The following is a 24,043-nucleotide window of genomic DNA, read 5'->3' on the forward strand; positions in this document are numbered from 1 at the left end:
AGAAGTGTTACTCACAACAGAATCTGTGTTAACAATCACTTAACATTACCTGAACTGTATTTCAGACTGAGAACACCAACCCTTCTGTAAAGGGAAAACAAATAGGCATGTATGTACAATGCAAGATCGTTAGGTTCAGGGCCTGGTGCTGTGTCGTTAGAGCTAATCTGTTCCTCACTACTGCACTTCTATGGGGTAAATAGACACGTGATGATTATTGCAGTAGAAGGAAAAATGGTTTCATTGCTAATCAAAAAAAGACAGGATAAAAAACAGAATGGATCTATGGGATGTGGGAGATGAACTGGAGGTCAAAGAGGGCTATTTCTTGGATAAAAATTGTTTGGGATGGCAGATGAAGAAAATGCCACAGATGCTGTCACCAAAGAAATTAAAGAGAAAACTGGTAAAAATATTATTTGAAATCCTCAAACCATAAAGATTCCATGTATTAGTGAGAATGATATAAATTGTACATTCATTTAATGCTTTAAAACTTCATAATGTATTAGCAGCAAAGGACATTCTTAACATCCACAACCACTGCAGATTTATTACTTTATTTTAAGGGCTGTTCATTTCATTACCAATGGGTAAGTGAGCATAGAAGGCAAACACAGTGAAATATGTAATAAATGCATTTGTGGTTGTTGCTGATGCATTATAAATTTTGGCAACGTAAACACTTCACGAATCATCTTCAAAATCATCATGTATTACTACATACTTTGGTAATATCCATTGATAGTTAACCTTTCAAACATCAAGAAGTGTACCATGGTATGATGGCTTTGGGTCCCTCAGTACAAGAAGGACATTGAGGCTCTGGAACATGTCCAGAGAAAGGCTATGAAGCTGGTGAAGGGCCTGGAACACAAGTCCTGTGAGGAGTGGCTGAGGGAACTGGGGGTGTTTGGTCTGGAGAAGAGGAGGCTCAGGAGAGACCTCATTGCTCTCTGCAACTACCTGAAAGGCAGGTGTGGGGAGCTGGGGGTCAGCCTCTTCTCACAGGTAACTAGTGATAGGACTAGAGGGAACAGCCTCAAGTTGTACCAGGGGAGATTTAGGTTGGAGATTAGGAGAGATTTCTTCTCAGAAACAGCAGCCAAACATTGGGACAGGTTGCCCAGGGAGGTGGTGGAGTCACCATCCCTGGGAGTGTTCAAGGAGAGGTTGGACATGGTACTTAGGGACATGGCTTAGTGGGTGACATTGGTGGTAGGGTGATGGTTGGACCTGATGATCTTGGAGGTCTTTTCTAACCTTAATGATTCTATTATTCTATGATTCTATGCATCTTGATTCTTGAAATTCACAACAAAACATTGAAATCCTGCCACAGGACATAAAGAAACTGATAAATCAGTCTTTACAAACACACGCACAAAAACATAAACAAAGATGTACCATTCTGTACATGTACCATTCTGATGTGTTTTTTTGTCGTTGTTGTGTTTGTTTTTGTCATTGTTTTGTTTTTGTTTGTTGTTTTGTTTTGTTTTTTCAGTTTAACCACAAGTTTCTTAAGCAGTTTTTATTTTTTGACAATTTATAGCACATTGAGCACTTGTTTTCTGGATAAGGTGTTGAGTTGAATAAGGATAATGATTTAGCTTTGGACTTCTGTTTAGACTGAATTTGTCATTTGCTTGTTCTTTGTAGAGAAAGGATTATTGACTATGTATCAAATACTGGAATGTCAATACCTCTAATTAATACTGATTTTAATACCTTTTTCTTGATGTCAGAAGGCAGCCTTAAACTAGTGGTGTCCCCTTACTGTTGGTCACATAGTTCTACCTAGAAGAACAATTCCGGAATATTTGTCCCACAGTTTTAAGGTGCTATTAGTTAGGTTTCAGGCTTCACTCCCACAGAATAAAATGAACTACTTTGTCACATAGTTTTAGCATCTATTGAATTAGCAATGTCTTGTTATTTAATGGAATCAAGCAGAAAATTAAAAAAAAAAAAAAAAAGTCCTCATAGCAGTATCTTCATGTGCTTCTATCTAAACATCTATAAATTAAAAGGTGCCTTTTATTTTGTCTTTTTTTATAATTATTATTTGTCTGTGATAAAATGTTAACATTGCATTCAGGGAGTTGTTACTCTGAAATACCATTTGTTTCTTTCTTTACTGTAACTTATAGCATATGTAAAATTACTTGAGCCATCTTGAAGAAACAACTGAATACCCAGTTCATCAGCATCTACTGATTTCTATCTCTGTGCTTTATTTTGAGAGAGCCTTGAAATTGGAGACTGTTCAGATGGGGCTGTTAGTTTGCTATATATGTGGATATATTGCTTTATATGTGGAAGAAGGTCAAACTGGTTTAACTGACCTTTCTTGTAGGAAAATTACAGGTTTATGTGTTGTCTTTTTGTTATCCTATGTGGATGGATTGGCTCACAGATTAAACATTATTAGGTTTTGTGCTTCCCTTTCCATTTTCAGTTCCTTTTATATTTCAACAGGGCTACAGAGGTGTTGAAAAGGATCATTAAAAACAATGATTTAAGCATATACGTATATATATATTAGGTTGAGGCATTTCTAAAGGAGAAAGCATGCCCAGAAAATTTTCATCTAGTTCCAACTCCATCTGGCTTCTAATGATGCCACTGACACAAGCCATTTCCACTTTTTCTTCAGCTCTCAGATGGTTTACTTCCTTAACTTTTTTTTTTTTTTTTATAACTCCAAGAGCCACTAGACTATTTAGCTGTAAACATACAGCCAGGCTACTGAGGAGCTCAGTATTGACCTTATGCTGCTACAGCTCCAAGGAGTAAGTTCTTTTCAGTATGTACTATAAGTCCTACAGACAGGCTTTGTAGGTCTTAGCACAAATTCAGGTGTGGTAGGGGGGCACACTCATCTTCACAGTACTTAAAAACTCATGTGCAAAGTATCAGAACTGAAGAGTTTAGTTCAGCAATTTGAGAAGACAGTCAGAGTGTATTTGATGTTGTGATATGTTGTCTTCAATTCTTGTATTGCCATTGCAGGATTCAGAGCAACTGAAGGACTAACAGTTCTTATGACTTCCTCAAGTGTAACTTCTTTTTATTATGCCTTGAGTGATAACCTTTTCACTACAGAATCATTTGTACAGGTTTGGAAGTACTGTTTTCATACTTGCAAATTATGTAGTTTACTCTTCCAGAGCTGTCTGAACAAACTGGCATCTATGAAACATTCGGAATGCAATATTTTTTTTATTGCATCCTCTGACTTCTTCCCTTACATTTGGGGAGCTAATTCATAGGCACCTGCATTTACATATATGCCAAACTTAAAATTCTTATTTAAGGATACTTAAATATGAATTTAAATAAAACTTATTTAAATACAAAATCTTATTTAAGTAGTCATGCTCAAAGGCAGAATTTGAAACTATCTTTTGTGAAAACTTCTTGATTCTTAATGCTCCAAAGCATGAGCTTCTAGCTAGCCTTTATAGTTCATGACTCACTGGATTTTAAAATTATCACCTGCCCTCAGCCCAACAATATGGTTTTGGCATTACTCTAGAATTGGAGATAGCAAACCCTGGAGCATGGACTAATGTAATTGACAACCACTTACCTAACATCACACTGGATTCTATGTTTGACAGCAGCAAAGGGATTTAAAACAGCTCTATCAACAACAAATATGGAGAAGCTATCTTTTAGCCAGGAGAGAGAGAAAGAAATCCGCTGGAAATAATGAAATATTTTCCAAAGCATTTAGCTGTGGATCCATACTGCTCTAGATATAAAGTTAAAAAATAGCCCAATCTAAATAAGTAATAACAGAGAAGAAATCTGCAAAGATGTATTCACTGACTCCTAAGGGGAGAAAATCCAAGAGCTGCAAAAAGTCCGTTCTGCCACAATTTCTGGTTAAATGTCTTTGGGAATTAACCTACAGTTACAAAAATAGGTAGTTTCTTTCTAATATTTTCATCTCTAATGTATTCACTTCTCTGCTCTCATACGCTGAATACGTATTAGATTCATAAAAATGAATTGAAATTTACTATTTCCTGGATTATTTTATTCCACTTAAATCCTTGATTCATAAAGCAATTCCTGAAGATAAACAGAAGTTTGTGAATTGTTCATGAACAGCAAAAATTCACAAGTTAGGGAGAAAGAATTGAAAAAGACACAACTCTTTGACCGTAGGCCACATACTCAAGTCCAGGGCAGCAGTGACCAAGATTCACTTTCATCTTATCATCTGAAAGCTTCCTAGTACCATTTGTGAACTCAGTCTGTGCCGTCAATTCAGTCCATTTTGGCTATGTGGATGGTAGGAAGGCTCTGCAGGAGGATCTGGATAGGCTGCACCGATGGGCTGAGGCCAACTGCATGAAGTTCAACAAGGCCAAGTGCCGGGTCCTGCTCCTGGGGCACAACAACCCCAAGCAGAGCTACAGGCTGGGATATGAGTGGTTGGAAAGCTGCCTGGCAGAGAAGGACCTGGGAGTATTGGTGGCTAGTTGGCTGAATATGAGCCAGCAGTGTGCTCAGGTGGCCAAGAAGGCCAACAGCATCCTGGCTTGTATAAGAAGCAGTGTGGCCAGCAGGGCTAGGGAAGTGATAGTCCCCCTGTACTTGGCTCTGGTGAGGCTGCACCTCGAGTACTGTGTTCAGTTTTGTGCCCCTCGCTACAAGAAGGACATCGAGGTGCTCGAGCGAGTCCAGAGAAGGACAATGAAGCTGGTGAGGGGTCTGGAGAACAAGTCCTACGAGGAGCGGCTGAGGGAGCTGAGCTTGTTCAGCCTGGAGAAAAGGAGGCTCAGGGGCAACCTTATCGCTCTCTACAGGTACCTTAAAGGAGGCTGTAGCGAGGTGGGGGTTGGTCTATTCTCCCATGTGCCTGCTGACAGGATGAGGGGGAATGGGCTAAAGTTGCACCAGGGGTGTTTTAGGTTGGATATTAGGAAGAACTTCTTTACTGAGAGGGTTGTGAGGCATTGGAATGGGCTGCCCAGGGAAGTGGTGGAGTCACCATCCCTGGAGGTCTTTAAAAGACGTTTAGATGTTGAACTTAGCAATATGGTTTAGTGGAGGACTGGTTAGTGTTAGGTCAGAGGTTGGACTCAATGATCTTGAGGTCTCTTCCAATCTAGACAATTCTGTGATTCTGTGATACGCAATTCACTAGAATTTTGGAACTTGTCAGAAATAAGCAGTTTTGAAAAGTAAAGTCTCCTTCATCCACCCAAATGTATAAACAGCACATATGAGCTAATTTTCTAACCTTTTAGTAAACTTTATGTGAAGCTAGACACATAGTTCTTGCACTTTTTTAATAAAATTAAGCCCCTCAAATATTAGGTCTTTCTAATAATAAGTTCCTCTGGAATACCACCTTTGAGGTTTTTATGTTCTTTATTGGAAAAGGATTAGGAGAACCTTTGCTCTAGGGGCCTTTGGATATGCAACTGGAAAAAAAAAAAAAAAAAAAAAAAACTTCTCCAAAGTTGAATTATTTCTACCTTCTGTTGTTAGATGGAAGCACTTCAGAGTCAGTCTTGAAAGCAAGCACTGAAGGGGTAGGGGGATATTCCTCTCTTTATTACAGGTTTTTCATGTGCCTTGTACTCTGGGTTAGATTAATGGCATTCTTAATGGAAATGTGTGGAAATTAATTTTTAATGTGTGCAACCTTAAACATTTTTAATACATGATAGAGAACACATGTAGATTGATCCTTACCTTTCTCTTGGTAGATGGTAAATAGTATTCTTGAAGTGATTACTGTTATAACACTATTAGCCTCTGTAGTGAAGTACAACTCATTTCCAGCATTGTTTGAGATGCGGAGATATTGAAGGCCAGCAGTACTCTGACAGAGTCTGTAACAAAAAATAAGTTTACAAATGTAGTTGCTAAGTTTATTCCTGTAACTAAATCTATGGCATAAGAGTATAAAATAAATCTGTTTTTTATAGGATTTTATACAAATGTAAATTTTTGGCCATGCTTAATCTGTCAGAAGAGTTTTCCTGAGAAAGTGATTGAAACTAGGTATTTAGGTTTTGCTTGCAGAGTTGATTCAGTGATGATATCACTAACTCATAATCAAAACAGATGTGGAATTTGTACTTATAGACCAGTCTGCATCCATACAAAACACACGACAATACATGCATATTTTTCAAAACTAAAAATTACAGTTGACTTATAATTTTCTACTGCTCTTTTTATAGCAAGTGATTTAAAAAAAAAAAATCAACAATCATTAAAAAAAAAAGATTTTCAAACTCATCCTCATCTGTAGCCTACAGGTTGTCCAGACGAGTACAAGTCAGGGAAATAACCTGTGAGTTGTCCCTGTGCCAAATGTTTTAATTAAAAATGAGTAAATAAAAAATAATAAAATAAAAAACTCTCATTCAGACACCTGTGCTCACAAAACACACAAGTATACAATAAATATCAGGTAATAAATATCTATAGCTTTTTCAGCTATGCCTGTATTAATAAAAGAAGACTTTTTTGGTAAGAATGGTCCTGAAATAATCCAGGGAAAGTGATGATAGTCATACTACAGCAACACATCAGTTGCTTCAGTACCTGAACACATGCCAAAGATTTTCTAACATGAATTTACAGCCAGCCAAGGAATATAAAAAAAATCTCACATCAGTGCACATCTAAAAAAGATGCTTAATACGGTTTTACAAATCACATGTGCAAATTGCCTTTATGCAAATAAAGACCACATATTAATTGGAGAACTGCTTGAAATTGTACAGGATTAAACAAATATATTTTTTATAGAACAGGGTCAATAAAATAATAAATACTGTATTTATAATCTGCTGTGTAGACTTAATTATGTGCTAAAGTTATGAGCCTACAGTAATTTTACACCAAGATCAATTGAGATTGTGATAGGCTAACCAATACTAGAAGTAACATTAATTTCAGTTAAAAGTTAAGAGTTAAACTATGCACCTACAAATTTAGAGAAACCCTTTAGGTTACAATTTATTCCTTGAGGAAACTAATTTTTAAAATCTGCCCTGGCAGTGAGAGTCAGGCCTGCAAGGGGTCTGATCCTCTTCAAAATGCGAGTTATGATCCTGAACCACTTGAAATTGTGTATATTTCATAGCAGGATAATTTGTTTCCCAATTAACATTAATTCCTTTAAAATATTTCTAGTGGTTCTCCAATTAATCTATAACCTTTATTTGATTGCAGGGACACTAATTACAGAGTAAGATAATGCCTTTTATGTAATTATGAGAAGAAAAAAAAGTAACACCCTATCTTTAAAAATAAGACTTTCTAGAGAGAAGCATTTTATAATTTTTATGTTCTTTTTTATGGCCAGGACTATGATCTGTAAGGATTCCTAGGTTAAAGATTCCAGAAACATATAGAGCTGGGATTGATATTGTGGTTTTACATCAAATATAGTTCAACTCTTTCAGCACTCCAATGGGAGGGGAGCAGCTCGGGGTGGCGGTGTGTGTCTTCCTGGGGCACTACCAGCATGGTGGGGGCTGCATACCCCCCTGTCGCTGGGCAGGAGCAACTGCATTCCTCCCTTGTGCTGGCAGCTTTTGCTTTACCTCGCCAGCTGTCTTTAACCCAAGCCATGAGTTCTCGCACTTTTACCTCTCTGATTCTCTCCCCCATCCCACCACGGCTGGGTGGTGCTGAGCCACCTGCCAGGTTAAACCACGACAGCTCTGTAAGAGCTACCAAGACACTACCAAGATGAGGTTGGTTCTTTTTGGGAATAGCAAGTATTTGCAGTCATTTTGCTGCTTGTCGTCATTTCTTCTAAAAAACGGTAAGGGAATCCATTCTCATGCACGTACAGGTGTTTACAGGAGACTGTGATTCTGAGCATTCAGCTCCAGCAGGCTCATGCTGTTGTTCAAACCATGCAGCAGCCCTTAAACATGTTGCTGTCATCCTTTCATCACTCAGAAAACTACAGTCCTGTCAACGTCAATTAAGATGTCCTAACAGAATAAAGCAAAAATGGTACTTACCTGTGTTACTGTCAAAAAGCAAAAGGAATGTGTGTGGCTGGTTGGGGACAAATCAGGTGAAGAAGCTCGTGAATTGAGATAAAGACAGGGAGATCACTTACCAGTTATCCTCACAGTGAAAACAGACCAGAATTGGGGAGAATTGATTGAATTTATTGCTAATTAAAATAGAGTAGAATGGTGAGAAACAGAGACCGTAACTAGAGCACCATGCTCCCCGCACCGCCCCAGCCCAGCTTCACTCCTTTTTCCTGACTCCACCACTGCGAGCATCACAGGGGCATGGGGATGGGGTGCTGTGGGTCCTTTGGAGCAGCCCTGCTCTGCTGCTCCATGGCTCCAGACCTCCCTCCTACCAGCATTCATCCCGTCCTTCCCAGGGGCTTCAGAGAACCACTTTTTTTCCATGTCCTTTCTATAGCAATAGATAGAAAAATTGACACCTTCATTGTGTCAAATTAACAAACAATTAATCCCCACACCCAGACTGAGAGGGTAATGCAAAAATGCAAAAAAGGAATTTGCTATTCTTAATCAGAAGTACAATTATGTGTCAAATGTATTTCCATATTTACCCTTTTGAAAGCTCTTGTTTAGAAAGCAGTGGAATACTCTACTCATTTGGAAACTGGCAAGACTGCAACCTTACAATAACTACTAAAAACTACTATTAAGCAGTTTCAAATCCTGATCTTTATCTGAAAATCAGATGAAAAAATGCCAAATTATAACAAAAATGTTATTGGCATTCACATTTTTTGCTTCATGAAATCCAACACCTGTCAGAGAATATTCTGCCTATTGTACGTGCTTAGCTTAGAATTAATCAGGGTAGACCTAGAAGCTTACAGGAGTGACTGTGCCTTCATACCGAGTTTATATTTTTATACCTTCAGTGAATTCCTATTTTGTATATACAGTTGTAGGAAAATCATGCCAGGAATGATCTGAACAGCCATAAAACTGTAAACGAGACTAAAATAATAAATAAGATCACAGTATCACATTATTAAAATGTGTATACATACATTTTCTTATTAATAGTTTACAGCTCCTGTAAGGTTTGCATTCATGAGATGCAAGCAAAAAAAAACAGTTATAAATTTTAAAGGAATTTAAAATTATGTTTGTTTTACTATCACATCTTAATAATAGAAAGACTATGCTTGAAAGTAATAGAGTGGAAAAATAAGGCTAGATCTCGTCTCAGGTAATATAAACCATCGCTTACAGACTATCAATGTGTTGTGGTTGTTAGAGGCAGTGACACAAAACTAATTTATGGTGACCATGAAGAAGGCACCCAGCTGGATAAAAACTCCCCAATAATCAATGACAAAAGAGTCACCTCAGTTGGGTTTTCACTGCCAACTAAGACAGCTTCAGTACACACTGCTTATCCAGTCACTAAAAAGAGAAAGGTTTAGAAAACTTATTAAGCCTGAAATTATATAGCAAATACAGGCATAAGCAAATATTCCATGATGCTACATTTTCAAAGGATTAAATTAGGCACTGGCTAAAAGAAGTCTGAGATTCATTAAAGCATGTATTACGTTAGCTAGTCTAATATATCTTGGCTATTCTGATCTCTCTCTGCTGGTTAAGAGAATTCTTACTGGTCTTGCTTGCTCATTTACACAGAAAGCCACAGCACCAGAAGATCAGTCAGGAGGAAGGATACTAAATGAGGACAGGGAATGAAGGAGCTGTAGGCTCATACAGGGAAAAAGGAGCCCAGTTCACTAATGTTGTATTTCGGAGCATCTAATCAGTTTGACCATGTGCTTCTTCTCACATGGAATCTGTCTTCCTTTTCATTCGTGTTAAATATCTGACCTTCATCAGGGAAGGAAAGATGACAGAGAGGGAAAGGCAACGAGAGCTGGGGAACTGGTGGTTCCTCCCCACACCAGCAAGTGGACTCTCCATTCTTATTAGCTTCATTATGAGCCAGCAATCCCTCCTAACTGCTGTCACGTAGAAATCAGGACCCTCACAGAATGCCTTTGAGAAGAAAGTACCTTGCTTTTCCCAAAGGGGTGCTGCATTGCCCAGCCAGCCCTCCTGGCACTCTGCTCTGCACACATGGAGAAAAGCTCGGGAACGGCCTTTCACCTGCCACTTCACCAAGCGTCTGGTTCTCTGACTTTTCTGGTTTTCCTGTCAGCCCAGTAACCTCTGCTCGTTGTATATGACTGGTTTTATATTATATGTAAGTAGAATATAGAATATATAGAACATACTAGAATATATACAATATCATTTTAATGGTTAGAGCACATGCAGTTAAAGGCCATTTGTAATACAGTTAACTTATCATCTTAATTTTCAAACGTATACACAATTATTGAAAGTATTTACTGTGTCAATTGCTACATTACTAAACAGATGTGTTTTCAAAACATGCAAGGACAGAATTTAACTTCCATTAATTGATAGGCCATATCAAGAGCAATACTGCAACTATCAATTCAATTTCATGATATTGCTCATAGGAAAGAAAAAAAAAAAAAGCTATACATCTTTCCACCCAATTATGAAGGTCAAATGATATTAATTAATGCAACTATAGTCTCAAGTAGTTCCTTGATTGAGGGTTAATGCCTCATTAATCTTAAACATACCAACCTGAGCACATCAGTAAAGTCAAGCAGAATTAAGACTGATATTATAGTGAGCACAACTTACTGCTTGCAGAAATTCCTATGTTAGAAATCCTTCAGAAATATCTTCTGACACCATAACAGAATCAGGTAGCAGTACTATGCACAAATGCACTCTAAATCTCATACAGTTTATATGCAGTTATTTGCTGAGCTTTACTATATCAGGGCTGTGAAGTGACTGCTTTGATTTGCAAAAATCCAGCAGAACTCAATTTCATTCTCATTGTCAGTGTAAATCTTTGTTTATACAACATGACAAAAGAGGAGAAGCAAAGTACAAGAAGAGATGATCACGAGGCCAGCATCTGGAGCATTATGAGCAGTACAGCCACTTCGGTGAAGGGACCTGGTGAGCTTGTTCTTAACTGGTCAGAAGAGCAACAGCCAGATACCTCAAAAATTATGTTTCGCCAGAATCAGCAAGCTCAGTGGCAAGAGAGCTGTTCTTATCTTTCAGGAAGGTGACCACATCCTATTTTGGCATCACTACAGTAACTTCACCTTTAGTAACAAGGCAATAAATAAATAAATAGTATGAAAAATCTGGGGAAAAAATATGTGCTTTATGGATCCGGCACATAGTGTATTCATACTGAAAGAAGGCAAGTAGGTCCCATTTCACTAGCATGTGCTTTAAAAAGCAACTTATCGTGAATGTTAATGGAAAACATAACGGAAGAAAATATACCTGTAGCTAGAGCCTTCTACATTATACTGAAATATCCTGAAAATGTTGCGTTTTGTTGTTGTTGTTTCAGTTAACATCTGCTGAAAGAATATATCCAGATAGGTTTTTTAATTATGGATAAACTGTACCACTGCATTACTCGCTGAATAGTTTCCTGGTACTTTAGCTATACATCTTTATGTTTGTAGTATGCGCTATCTGGCCACACTCACAACATCATAAAATGTAACTTTTTCATTTCCTTAAGAGGAAGTTTCTTCAGTAAGGGGTCTGAGTTCTTTATGCATTCAAAATATGCTATGTCTCAGAAATAGAACTTGTGGTAGAAAATGTAAGTATCAAAGATTTAGCCCAGAATTTTAGGAAAAATAAAAATTAAAAACAAACAAACAAACAAACAAAAAGCTACATAGTAGAACTCCCTGACAAACTGCTGAAACACTATTTATATTATTAGCTGTCTTATGTGATTTTGAAGTAATAATCATCTTACCATTACCGGAGAAGAACTTGCCACTATCAACTATACACAATTCCTTATTTTCTTACCTTTAAAATTTTCCAAAAATAAGATAGGGCTTTTCATAGGCTCTAAAATTTGGAATTTTCATTCAACCTTTCAAATTAAAGTAGTTCATACTACAATAACATACCTCTCCAAAAACCTTTAAAAAGTTTCAAATAGCATGTGACTTTTGAATACAAGCAAAACTAAGTATACTTCTAGGATTTCTGAATATTAAAGCCAATGATTTTATAGTGTATTACATAGATGGCAAGCATGATTAAACAGAACTATTCACATCGGATTTTTAAGTAATGAATACATTTGAGGAAAACAGTTGTTCATCAAAAATGAAAGAAGAACCATACTGGGAAGTATCATTCTGGTACTCAGTTCTCATTATCTTCTTCTGCTTAGCTCAATAAAACGATGCTTGCACAACTAACAATATTTGTCTTGCAAGACAAACACAGAAATTTTGCCACCTATTTCAATAAATCAGGACTGCTGGGCTGTGTTATATGTAAACAATCCTTACAATCTTCTTGGCTTCCATCACATCTATGAAAAAGTTTCTAATATGGGAAAATATAATTGAAACTTAACAATGGAATAGACAACTCCTCTGGAAATAAGGAGCAAAGGGATATCCTTGCTCATCTCAGGAGACTGGAGAAAGCCAAGCTGTTGATGCCAAGTAAATTCTATTTCTTTAAAGGCAACGGCACTTTGTTACATACAGAAAAGTTGCTGAAAGTGTGGAAGGCTCTAGAGAGAGGAGAAAAATAAAACTGTTTTCTCCAATATCCTGTAGAATCTCTTTGGCAGTTCCCAGAAATCACAGGTAACAAAAGTCTTGCTGTCTATATATGCTTTGGATTGTCTGTGCAGCCAGTCCAGAGAACAAGAGCCTGATCCTCAGAGACCAGGAGAGAGAAGGAGCTGCCTGCTTGAGCTGTGCACTAATGACTGGAACTTCTCAATGGAAACCTTGCTGTTGTTAGGAAACCATTTCTGAGTATTCTCTAGTGGCTTCTGCATACAGGGATTAAAGTAGATTGAAGCCAGGGATCGACCATATCAAAATATATTCATCATAGCTCCTAAGCAGTTTGCTCAGCAGCAGACCCCACTTTTACTTGTACCATGCAGGTCAAAGGACCTTAACGCCTGACAGTATTCAACACCAATCACCCCATGGTTCATACGTTGTAGGCTCGCCACTCATTCTTGTATAATATGGAACCAGTAACAAGTTTTGGCTGGCATTGTTCCATGAATGAGTTATATATTTCAAATAAGAATAAATAAATAAATAAATAAACAAAAATAGAGCAAAAGCCTCTAGTGGAAGTGTGAGTAAGTAACCCTTGCAGTAGTCCCAGGACTTCTGTCCCATTTTCACTGATAAAATTCTTAGAAGTTTATAGGCCTAAAGGGCAGCAGAATTTTTCATGCTTTTATTGACTAGATTAATGGACTATAAACTCATTTCGGAGATTACCTAGAATTGATTTTATGGCACCTTTCCTCTGCAGGGTTTCAAATTCTGACTAAAGAAAGGATAAGACTGAATTTTGCCACATCTGAGCTATGTTTTGATATAAGCTTTTTGTTGGAATCATACTCAGATTTCAAGAAAATATTTTTGAATGTTACCACAAAGTTAGAGATATCAGTAAGATTTTATCCCAAAACAGGGAAGACAGCTGATGACATGATGTGTTCATCACAATCACGCTGAATTTGTGTTATAACCTCACAACTTGGAGGCCTCAGTCAACAGATGAGGTACCACAACACGTCCACTAAGTTAACTTTTAAAGACGCACGAGGTGCCCAAGTTGCTGGGGGGACACAGACAGGCCGGTTGAGCCCCGCTCTCTCCAGGGGTGTGCCAGATCTTGGGGCACTGTGGCACTGGGACAGCTGGATGGGGTCCTCTGCTTCCTGGGCCAGCAGTTGGCCAGTGGGGAGCAGCCGTGTTGGGCATCACCTGTTTCTGTATTCATTTCTTTTTTATTATTATTATTTTTCCCCTTCTTTTTTTCCTATTAAGCTGTCCTTATCACAACACACAAGTCAGGGGGAGCGAGCAACCAGCTGGGTGGGCCTGGGCTGCCAGCAGGGCTCAGGCATGGCACTGCCAGCAGAGGCTGCCTGCTCAGTAATGCAGTGAGCATTGTCTTCGAATCTTTAAGGGTAATTATCCCAAAAGATAAAGAAATAAATAGAAATAAATACCATCTCTGTTACTCTCATGTGCCTTCACTGAAATGAACTAGCAAAGCTCATTGTACACCATTTTAGGATTGTTAGGATATCTTTGTAAGATCACAATCTCTGTGTTTACAGTTTTAAAATTACGTAAGACTACTGATTAAATCTGGAATACATTTTTTGATGACTATTTTCATCTAGAAATAGTATATCATTACTAACTAATACAGAAGACAAGTGAAATTTAAGTCTATCAGCAAAGCTACTGATAGCTCTACTGATGGTGATTCTCTTTACCTCACTGATGGTAAAGAGAATTCACTAGAATATTCAGCTCCTCCTGTCAGATATTTGGTCGTGGCTATTGTCACAACACATACCACTCTTCCTAGTACTAAACTTATTCTGTATTATAGGAGTATACTATAAATGCCCATGAACATTCTAGTTTGCAGCATACAATCACAACTGATTTTCAAGGTAGTATTGAAAAGAAGCCTAAAACAACAATTATAATGGTCCCTCATAATTATACACAGTCAAAAAGCCATACTAATTAATCCTATATACAGAAATCAAATTTTTACAGCCAATTTGAGGGAAGCATGCTTCTAGACAAATACCAGATTTAGGAATAAAACTTGAAATAGAAATGTATTATAAATATTTTGCATTTTATGGTTGAGTTTTGTGCTGGGAATTTCACACTTAATCACACTAGATTCAAATGAAAGTTACACCTTACAGGTCTGAACCCAGGTATGGTGTGTTAGACAGATCTAAATAGATACCAGAGAGAGTCTGTTAGAGAAAACAAGGCTGTTTAGGTATAACTCTAGACTTAGCTGACTTTAACACCCCCACACTACTCAACTATGCTACATAGTGCAATTAAAATGAAACTTGCTTAGCTTCTACAAAGGAATATGTATTTGATGACTCAGTATGTTCCAGCAATTGAAGCTTGCAAGCTACAAAATTTCCCAGTCATTTCACACTTTCAGCTGAATTGCAGGCCTGGAAGATAAGTCGTTTTATAAACACATCTAATCGGATTTTGTTCAATATGCCAGGCAAATTGAAGGTAGACAAATATATTCAGAACAGGCATTTGGAATGAATTTTACATATGAATATCAATCTAACAACAACAAAAATAAATAAATAAAAAGGCACTGGTGACTCACCTGAATGTCAGCACATCAAGAGGGAGAATGAGAGAGACTGCAATAACTGACTCTGGAGAAGCACATGACATGTGAGTACAAACACCAAAAGAACCGTTCCCATCCTGCCTTGCAGGGAGGACCACTAAAAAGGAGAAAATAAAAATGTCAAAGCTTTAAGAGTGCAGATGGATGCCTGTGAATTGGGAAGAAATAAAAAAGTATATCAAATCTTTGTGAAAGTGCCTAAAATACTTCACCATTTCCCATAATTTCCCCAGTCGAAGACAGAAAGAAGACTTACAGTCAAGTGAAAGCAAAAATAGCTTAGAAAAGTATTCACTATATTACTAAGATATACATGAATTGAAATATAGTATATATCCTGATATTAAATGACATTATGGTTTAGATTCTCTTCAGAGGACTGTTCCTGAGATTCAGCCTTGCTCTAATACATATGCCATCTGTTCCACATAGTGAACACACCTACTGTCCTTCTACCATTAAATGGCAAAAATGAATTTTATATTGAAACCTACCGAGCTGGATTACCTGACATGAAAATGGCAAGAACATATCCTAGGGAAAACAAAAAAAAAAAAATGGCCAGAACAGGCTGGTATGTGGAAAAATGTCACCTTTATAAATTCAAAAGATGATCAAGAAGGTAGGCACAGATTTCCGAAGATCAAGCTAGCTCCATTGATGCAGAACTGTCCTTGGGGTTCAAAAACACAGCAGCCCTTGCTGAACTTTTGAGTTTCATCATTTGGCCCTGAATTCTCCTCCTGTACTCAGAAAAGATACCTCCTCTAAAAAGGTGAATATTAACTCTTCAGTCTTTGTTTTGACAGAATGATGAACCCATTAACAACAATAAAAATATCTGAATGTTAAAAACCAATGAATACTTTTAGCAGAAAATCATTTTGCTAAACTAAGCTAAGCTCTGACTGTAGCTTAAACTTATATCGTGGGTGCTTTTGTGTTGTTTGTTGTGTTGTGTTTTTTTTCTGATTTACATGAAGCAAAACTGAAAATTGTAAAACAAGGCTGGGCACCGAAGAATAGTGAAAACACACATGTAACCATGTTACAGAAGCAGATGTCTCCAGGTGAATTACCCTTGCCCGGCTGTCGGCAGCCCACCCTGCCGCTCTCTCACTCCCTCTCCTCAACAGGACAAAAATACAGAACAAAGTGAAAAAGCTCACAGGTGGAGATAGGCTCACGGACTTTGAGGACACTTACCAATTGCCATCATGGGTGAAACAGACTCACTTGGGGAAAATTGATTTATTAACAACTAAAAATGGATGGTGAGAAACAAAGATGAAAAATAAAATTTCACCCCGTCCTTTTTATTTTTTTATTTTATTTTTTTCAGGCTTAATCCACTCCTCCATTCCCAACTCCTCCACCTTCTCCCTTCTCTCCCTATGGCAGGGCACAGGGAATGGGGGTCATGGTCAGTTCCTATCCATTCCTCTCTGCTGGTACTTCACATCACGCTCTTCCCTCCCCAGGCAGGTCCTCTCAGTGGGTTGCAGAGCCCAGCCATCTCCACCATCTCCACTATGGTTTCCCCACAGGCTTCACAGGAATCTAGGCCCCAGTGCCTGGAGCACCTCCTCCTCCTCTAACCTTGGGCTGTTTCTCACACTTTTTCCCTCACCTCTCACTATTGGTCTGCATTTTGCACTTTATTAACCACCACTTCTCAAGGGTCCCACTATTGTTGCAGAGTCCTGCAGTGGGTCCACTGGGGAGCTGGCTGGACCCAACTCTTCCCAGCATGGGCAGCCCCAGCCTCTTGGCACAGAGGCCACCCCTGTAGCTCCCCCACTGCCAGGACATTACCATTTAAATCCAAAACACTAGTAATGAATTCTGACAAATTCTCTTCTGAACATAAATAAATAAATAAATAAATAATCATTTCCAAGGTATACTGGGTATAACTGAAATTGAATGATTTTTCTTCATAGCAGCTCATTTGGTGCTATGTTTGTAATTTGTTACCAACGGTGTTCATAACACACTGATGTTTTAGCTGTTGCTGAACAATGCTAGCACAGCATCAAGGCCTTCCCTATTTCCCACTTTGCCCACCTCAGCACCCAGGACAGGGATACCCAAGGAGCTGGGGGGACACAGCCAGGGTCCAACCCCAGCAGCCCCAGGGATCTGCAAGACCTCAGGGCGCCATGCTCAGCCGTGGCACTGAGTGAAAGAAGCACAAAGTGGGGGCATTCAAGTTACTGCATTTGTCTTCCCAAGTAACATTTACATAGGATGAAGTCCTGCTTTCCTGGAAATGGCTAAACATCTGGCTGCCGATGGAAAGCAGTGAATGAACTTCTTATTTTGGTTTGCCTGAAAGTGCCACATTGCTGAACTTACTAAACTGTATTTGCCCCACATGCTTGTGTGTTTGTTTGTTTTTGTTTGTTATTTGTTATTCCGCTTGGTTGGTTCGGTTGTTTTTTGTTTTATTTTGTTTTGTTTTGTTTTGCTGTTTTGTTTTGGTTTTGCTTTTTTTTTTTTTTTCTTCTTTTCTTTTTGCTTTTGCCTGTCCAATTCTCTCCCCTGTCTCTCTGCAGGAAGCAAACAAGCAGCTGGGTAGGGGCTTAGATGCCAGATGGGGGTCAAGTCACCCCAGCACATTTCTGCTCAGATCTCTTCTTTAGAGACAGATGATTCTGTCCAATGCCCTGATACCACATCTCCTTCCATTTCCTTTCATCACTTTTTTTGAGAGAGTTAGAAAATTCACCACTGTTAGTTTAAATGCAGGCTAATTTGCATGGATCTGACCTTCGCCATCAATTCACTCACTCACCAGTTCACAGAATAATACAGTTTCTCTATGAAACCATTTATTTTGACCATTCTTTCTCCTGCCTTGCTCTGGCATATTGCTAATGTACTTCCTTCTATTGTTAGCCACCATGGAGCATGTCCTTTATGCATTAAGTTGCTCTTAGGTGGACCTGACAGAATTTTAGCACTGAGCAGTAATGGTATTCTGTGGAGGGTCCTCACATTTACTTTATTTGTCCTTTGTACTTTTTCAAGCAAAGGAGCTATAAGGCAAGGTGAATTAGGGCCTAAAATTTAATTCTTATTCTAGGTTCTTGATTGGTTTCATTCCACTAGCAGCAAGCTCTCAAGACATAAGCAGAATAAAAAAATATATGGTCTGTATGTAAAATGTAATATAATAAACGAAATGTGATACTCTTAATAGCTTTTGCTATTGAAAGTTCAAAGGCATAATGTATTTCAATTACAAAATGAAACATCATTTTCTTCAAGGGAAAAACATCCATTGAGATGCAAAATCCCTTTGGGGGATTTTCTTTCTTTTACTATTTCATTATTTTTAACCCAAAACTCCGGGGAAGTACTATCAGATATCAAACCAATTTGGTCCATGAATCAGGCTATCAACATAACCTAATCTCTGGCTGATGAGAACATTCTCCTGAAGGTCAATGAAGTCTCCAATAGTTTACCTTGATTTACTATATTAAATAAAATAAATTAGCAAAGTATATTTCTTTAAAAATATATTCATTAAAAACACTTCAAAAAACCTTTTTGAATATTTAGGAAAATTTTGCAACTTACATGACTTGCTAGGCTTCATCCAAGACCACTAAATCAGCGCAAAAAAAAAAACACCTAACCAAGCTATAACATTCTTCAGAGACCCAAAAGCAGCCAGCACAGATTGTGCTGTCTCATGGATTTTATTATGTTGATTCTGAAGTCTGTTTTTCATATTGTTTGTATAATTCAGTGTTTGACTATTTTGAGAAAACTCTTGACTAAGGAGAAAACAATTAGCAATAATCTGTTTGTGCACAATCTTAGTTAACAGTTATACAAATAGTTGGACAAATCACTACTGCAAACAGTTAATATAGTGCCAAAGTACAGTACACCAGAACAACGTAGAAGCTATAGTCAATATATTTTCAGTGACCTTAAATTTTTATCAAATAAAGGTTGTATGTGGGTTCACAGTATGTATGTAATTCAGTGAACAATTACATGACTTTTAATCTTAAATTAGTTCATTATTGATTTAGCCAAATAGTTTTAAGAAAATAATTTTGAATTTAGCCAAACTTTGGAGAGCATTCAGTGAAAAATAGTAATAATGATAATATGCATTAATTAATGGGAAAAAAATTGCTGTAACTGTTTCACTTCGGTATTAACTGTTAACAGTTGTAATAATAATGAAAGTAATAATTTGATGGAGATGATTAGAGCACACTATCTGTAGGAAACTACTCTAAGTGTAATTTCTAGGATTATGTTGCTCTTCAGATAACACTATCCTGTAAGATATCAACAGGAATACACTGACTACAATACAAGAAGAAATAATGTATATAAAAGAAATAGCAGCCAAAACTCCAGAAAAGCAAACTTCTGTACTCCAATGGAAAAGATGACTCTGTAAATATTATATTAATCAAATGCTAGAGCCAGTCAGTCACTTTGAACACCTTTGTCAAAGCTTTGACAAATCATAATGACAGCTCTGCAATACTGCACAGTATGTATTTCACATAGACAGAACATAAAAGAAAAAAAATACTGACCACCTTGAAGGACCTCAATGAGGTTAATAAGAAATCCCTTAATCACATAAATCATGTAATATGTGTTGCTATAACTGGATCAGTAGTGCAGAAAGGCAAATTTCACTGTTAGCTTGAATTTTTCAAACGATGAGGCATTAAAAAAAAAAAAAAAAAAAAGGAAACATGGATTCCACCGATTCTTCATAAACCAGAAGAATTTCAACACAGGTACCGTGAAAAAAGCTAGGACAAAAGAAGTGGAGTGGCCTAGAGTTAAAGTACTGTAGAATTGTGATCAGCCCAAATTGGACAATATGTCAAAAATATACTTTCACCATAAACTTTTCAAACTTGATTCTCTGGGACTTATGTGATAGAAAGCAAAAACATGCTGAGATGCCCAGTGAAATATTCTATGGGCAGACACTTTCTGCTGCTTTTCATTTCCTCCTATATCAGCTCTCCTGCTAACAAGATAAAAGGGAAAAGTTCTTGGAGTGGGGAATGGGGAAGGAGACATCATACATCTTCTGTGAGCATTTGTCTGCGTGGAAGCACGGATGCGTGGAGAGCCAGAGAAATGAACGTGGGAGAGGAGCAGAGCAGTTTAACTGCACTTGTGCAACTTCCCTCATTCCTCTTCCATTTTATAGTGAAGGAAAAAAATGAAAACACAGAAAAAGGAAACTATTTGCTTAGTAGGTAGATCCTGGGTAATGTATATTCTATGATTTTTTTATATTTTTTTTTAAGGAATCGGATACATGATGCCACATGCATTTAGATAAAGTTTTTTGGATGGAGATGTCTATGTATTATTAACACACACACACCAAAGCAGCTATGCACTATAATCAGAGTGTTAAAATTGGGTTGAATGGCTGCCAGTGGACAATTAAAAGCATTTTAGTTGACCAAGCTTGCAATTTAAATTAATTTGTAGGCACTCCCACTGCATGCTCTGAAACAATTAAAGTCTGTTGCAGATGCTCTCTTGGATGTAAACAGGACAAGCATTTGTGTTCTTGTCTGATTTGTGAGTTGTCTTACTTTGTCAATGCTACAAAATCCAACTAACCATAATTATTAGAGGTTGATGGAACATTAGACTCTAGACAATCTTTCTAATGTGTAATACAGATGGAAAGCAATTGAAACCTGTATAAATGCATGTGGGATTAAATGTTGCATCATAATAGTGGGGCAAATTCTAATTTCCAGCCAGAATATCAACTGGAGTGGAGGAATCCCTTTGCCAGAAAAGTAGAGGCTGCTCTCAAGAGATGAACTTGATAGCTTGTCTTCAAAAAAATCAAAAGCTGCAACAAAGTTGGTAGTGCTGTCTTGAGCGACCAACAGTGGTCGTAAAAGAAGGATATGCTTGTACTGATGTTAAACTGAGAAAACCCAGTTCACCTGCTTTTTAGCATGATGATGGTATGTAGTGTCCACAAAGATGATGCAGTGATTCATGGGAGAATTCCATCAGGGAAACGTGTCTGATATCACTGTTTTAGAGCTCTCAAACCAGTGGAGGAAGTTCATAAGCATATACTGCTGCATGGTGGGGAAATTCTGGGCCACGTTGCAATTCTAACTCCATTAATTTCTACTGTAGTAGATTACTAACTTCCTAACCGCTATCTCAGTTAGCTGTCAGTCCCTTCTGGGGCACAGGGTTTGTGGACGGAGACCTATGTGAATAGGAACCCACTAACATCTTGCTTACAGACTGCTTTAACTCCAAGCAGCACGAAGCTCAGTCCCATCACTTGCAAAGAAAAATGGCAACTTCCACGCCCTTGACAAGGTAAGATCACATATGCCCACTATGTATAAGACCTTTTCATTGTGTATAAATAATATCTACAGATGCCAAGACAGTTATTAAGTGAAGAACCAGCAAAACAACCGTAACAGAAATGCAGTCCTCAGAGAAAGGTTATTACACATGGTAATCAACGGTGGCTGAAACCACTGAGGTGGTCATCTACAGACAAATGATCTTTCTTGCTATCAGGTGATTCTCTGAATGCTCCAGGTAGCTTATGAGGCCTTCCCTGCATTCTTTTTGAATCAGATGATTTTTAAAATACCTAACAAGTCGAAATGTAAGTGAATTAAACTTCTACGTTAAGGCTGACCAGCCTGAAGGTATACACTGAAGCAAAAAAATAGTCTTGCTAAGACAATTTTTTATTTCTTTGCTTTTAAGAAAAACATTTCTCTGGATCAAAACCTGGATGAACACAGTGAAGAGCACATAGTCCCTCTGCATTTTTTGCACCAAATGTGGTTATCCTTTGATAACAGTGATTGATAGTGTCTGGGTAAGTTTGCTTAATATTTGCTGTGGACAGTGTCTTGACTGAGGCTCAATCAATCACTTTGAAGAGGAAATAAGGGCTAATGCAGTAAAACAATATTGGTTATGCACTCAGTTAATCCATCACAATTCTCTTGTGTAGTGTTGGGGAGTAGGCTTTTGACTTAATATTGATCTTTGAGCTTCTTTTTTTTATTAAAGAAGAAGATTTCTCATTCAACAGTTTGTAAAATGTTAAGTGTGCTGAATTCCCACTCACCACCAATATTTGTAGGTATGCAAAGTTAGGAAACTGCAAATAAACCAAATTTGACAGATGCAAATCTATTGAAGATTTTAAGGTTAAAAACAAACAAACAAACAAACAAACAAAAATATATATATATATTTAAGCCTATGAAGTCTGGTGTTGCCAAATTTAACAGCAAAGCTCCAACAGAGTTCAAGTAAGGCTAGATTGTCTATTACCTTAGGTAGATCTCAATTTCCATTGTTCCCCAGAGTGAAACTGTTATTGTTGTTAAAACTAACTGACTGTTAAATTTTAGTATATTGTATAAGTGACATAGAAAGTCCCATTGTTTCTTCTAGTTGTCCACAGATAAGCTAATATGTGCAGGGAAGTACATGAATATTCCAAAGAAGAAATACACAGAGGATTTCTACATTAAGATTTAAAGTGTTTTTTAAATACCTGACCCAGAAGGATAAAGCATTTGTTTATCAGAAATTCACTTGGAACAGAAAAAATAAATAATAATTTAAAAATCTCAGTAGGAAAGACATGAAACATATACCAGATGCAAATTCTTAAGTCTATCATTTCATTCCTCATATATGATTGTTTAATCTTCGAAAAAGAACAGCAGAAACTTTAAACTCCAAAGAAGAGCATTCACTGTAGGCTGGCAGCTACAGGGACAACTAATTCAAGAGCAGATGTACTTCTGCAAAGTTCATCTGAGTTGCTTTTAGTTAACTACCATATTATTTTAGTATCTGGTTTTAGACAAACAATCAAATGGCTTGAATTAATGATTTGGTTGTTTCTTTTTTACTAAGCATTTGTCTTTTAAATCAGAACTTCTGTGTGTAATATCAGTACTTCCTCTTCCTTCTCTTCTGAAGAGTTCCTATTGTAAAAAGGGAGCAATTAAAAATTCGTAATAACTTTAGAATCAGGTATATACATCAAAATCCCTACAGTAGAGGGTGATGAATTAACACTATCCTAGGCAGAAGTAGAACACATATTCATGTTCTTGGAAACACTGAGTTACACCGTCCTTTGACACCACAAGGAACCACATTTCAACAAGAGAACTTTACTGTTTGAGGACACATTGAGGCCTCACTGAGTTCAGCTATTTAAAAATTTAGAATTGTCCTGATTGACTCAAAATCACAATAATCACACAGAAGCACCAAGAAAGCATATAATTATTACTTTCAGCCTTTTCAGTCTTATTGCATATTGCTATGCTACTCATTTTGTTTACATGATAACTTGTGTTGCTTATTTAGAATTGAATATTCGGAACAGATTACTCAATATAGAAAGAAGAACGTTAGATCTGCCAGTTGGAATGATCCCTAGAGGAAGGGACAAAACCCTATGGAAATCTCTAGGTTTTGTCACACAGAAAAGATTGAGTCTAATGACTTAATTTTCCACTTCTGCAAGTCTTTAGAATTCCTTCTACACATTCTACTTCTTTTGAGACTTTGGGATATGTATGATCATTAAAGACTTATCTGTCCATACTACTGCCTACTTTCAAATTCACATGCCCCTTAATCATGACAATAACGTAATTAATTTCTGTAGTTTTCATTTACTCCCATCAATT

Source organism: Aythya fuligula, chromosome 15 (assembly GCF_009819795.1).
Source record: "Aythya fuligula isolate bAytFul2 chromosome 15, bAytFul2.pri, whole genome shotgun sequence".
In the NCBI taxonomy this organism is placed as follows: domain Eukaryota; kingdom Metazoa; phylum Chordata; class Aves; order Anseriformes; family Anatidae; genus Aythya; species Aythya fuligula.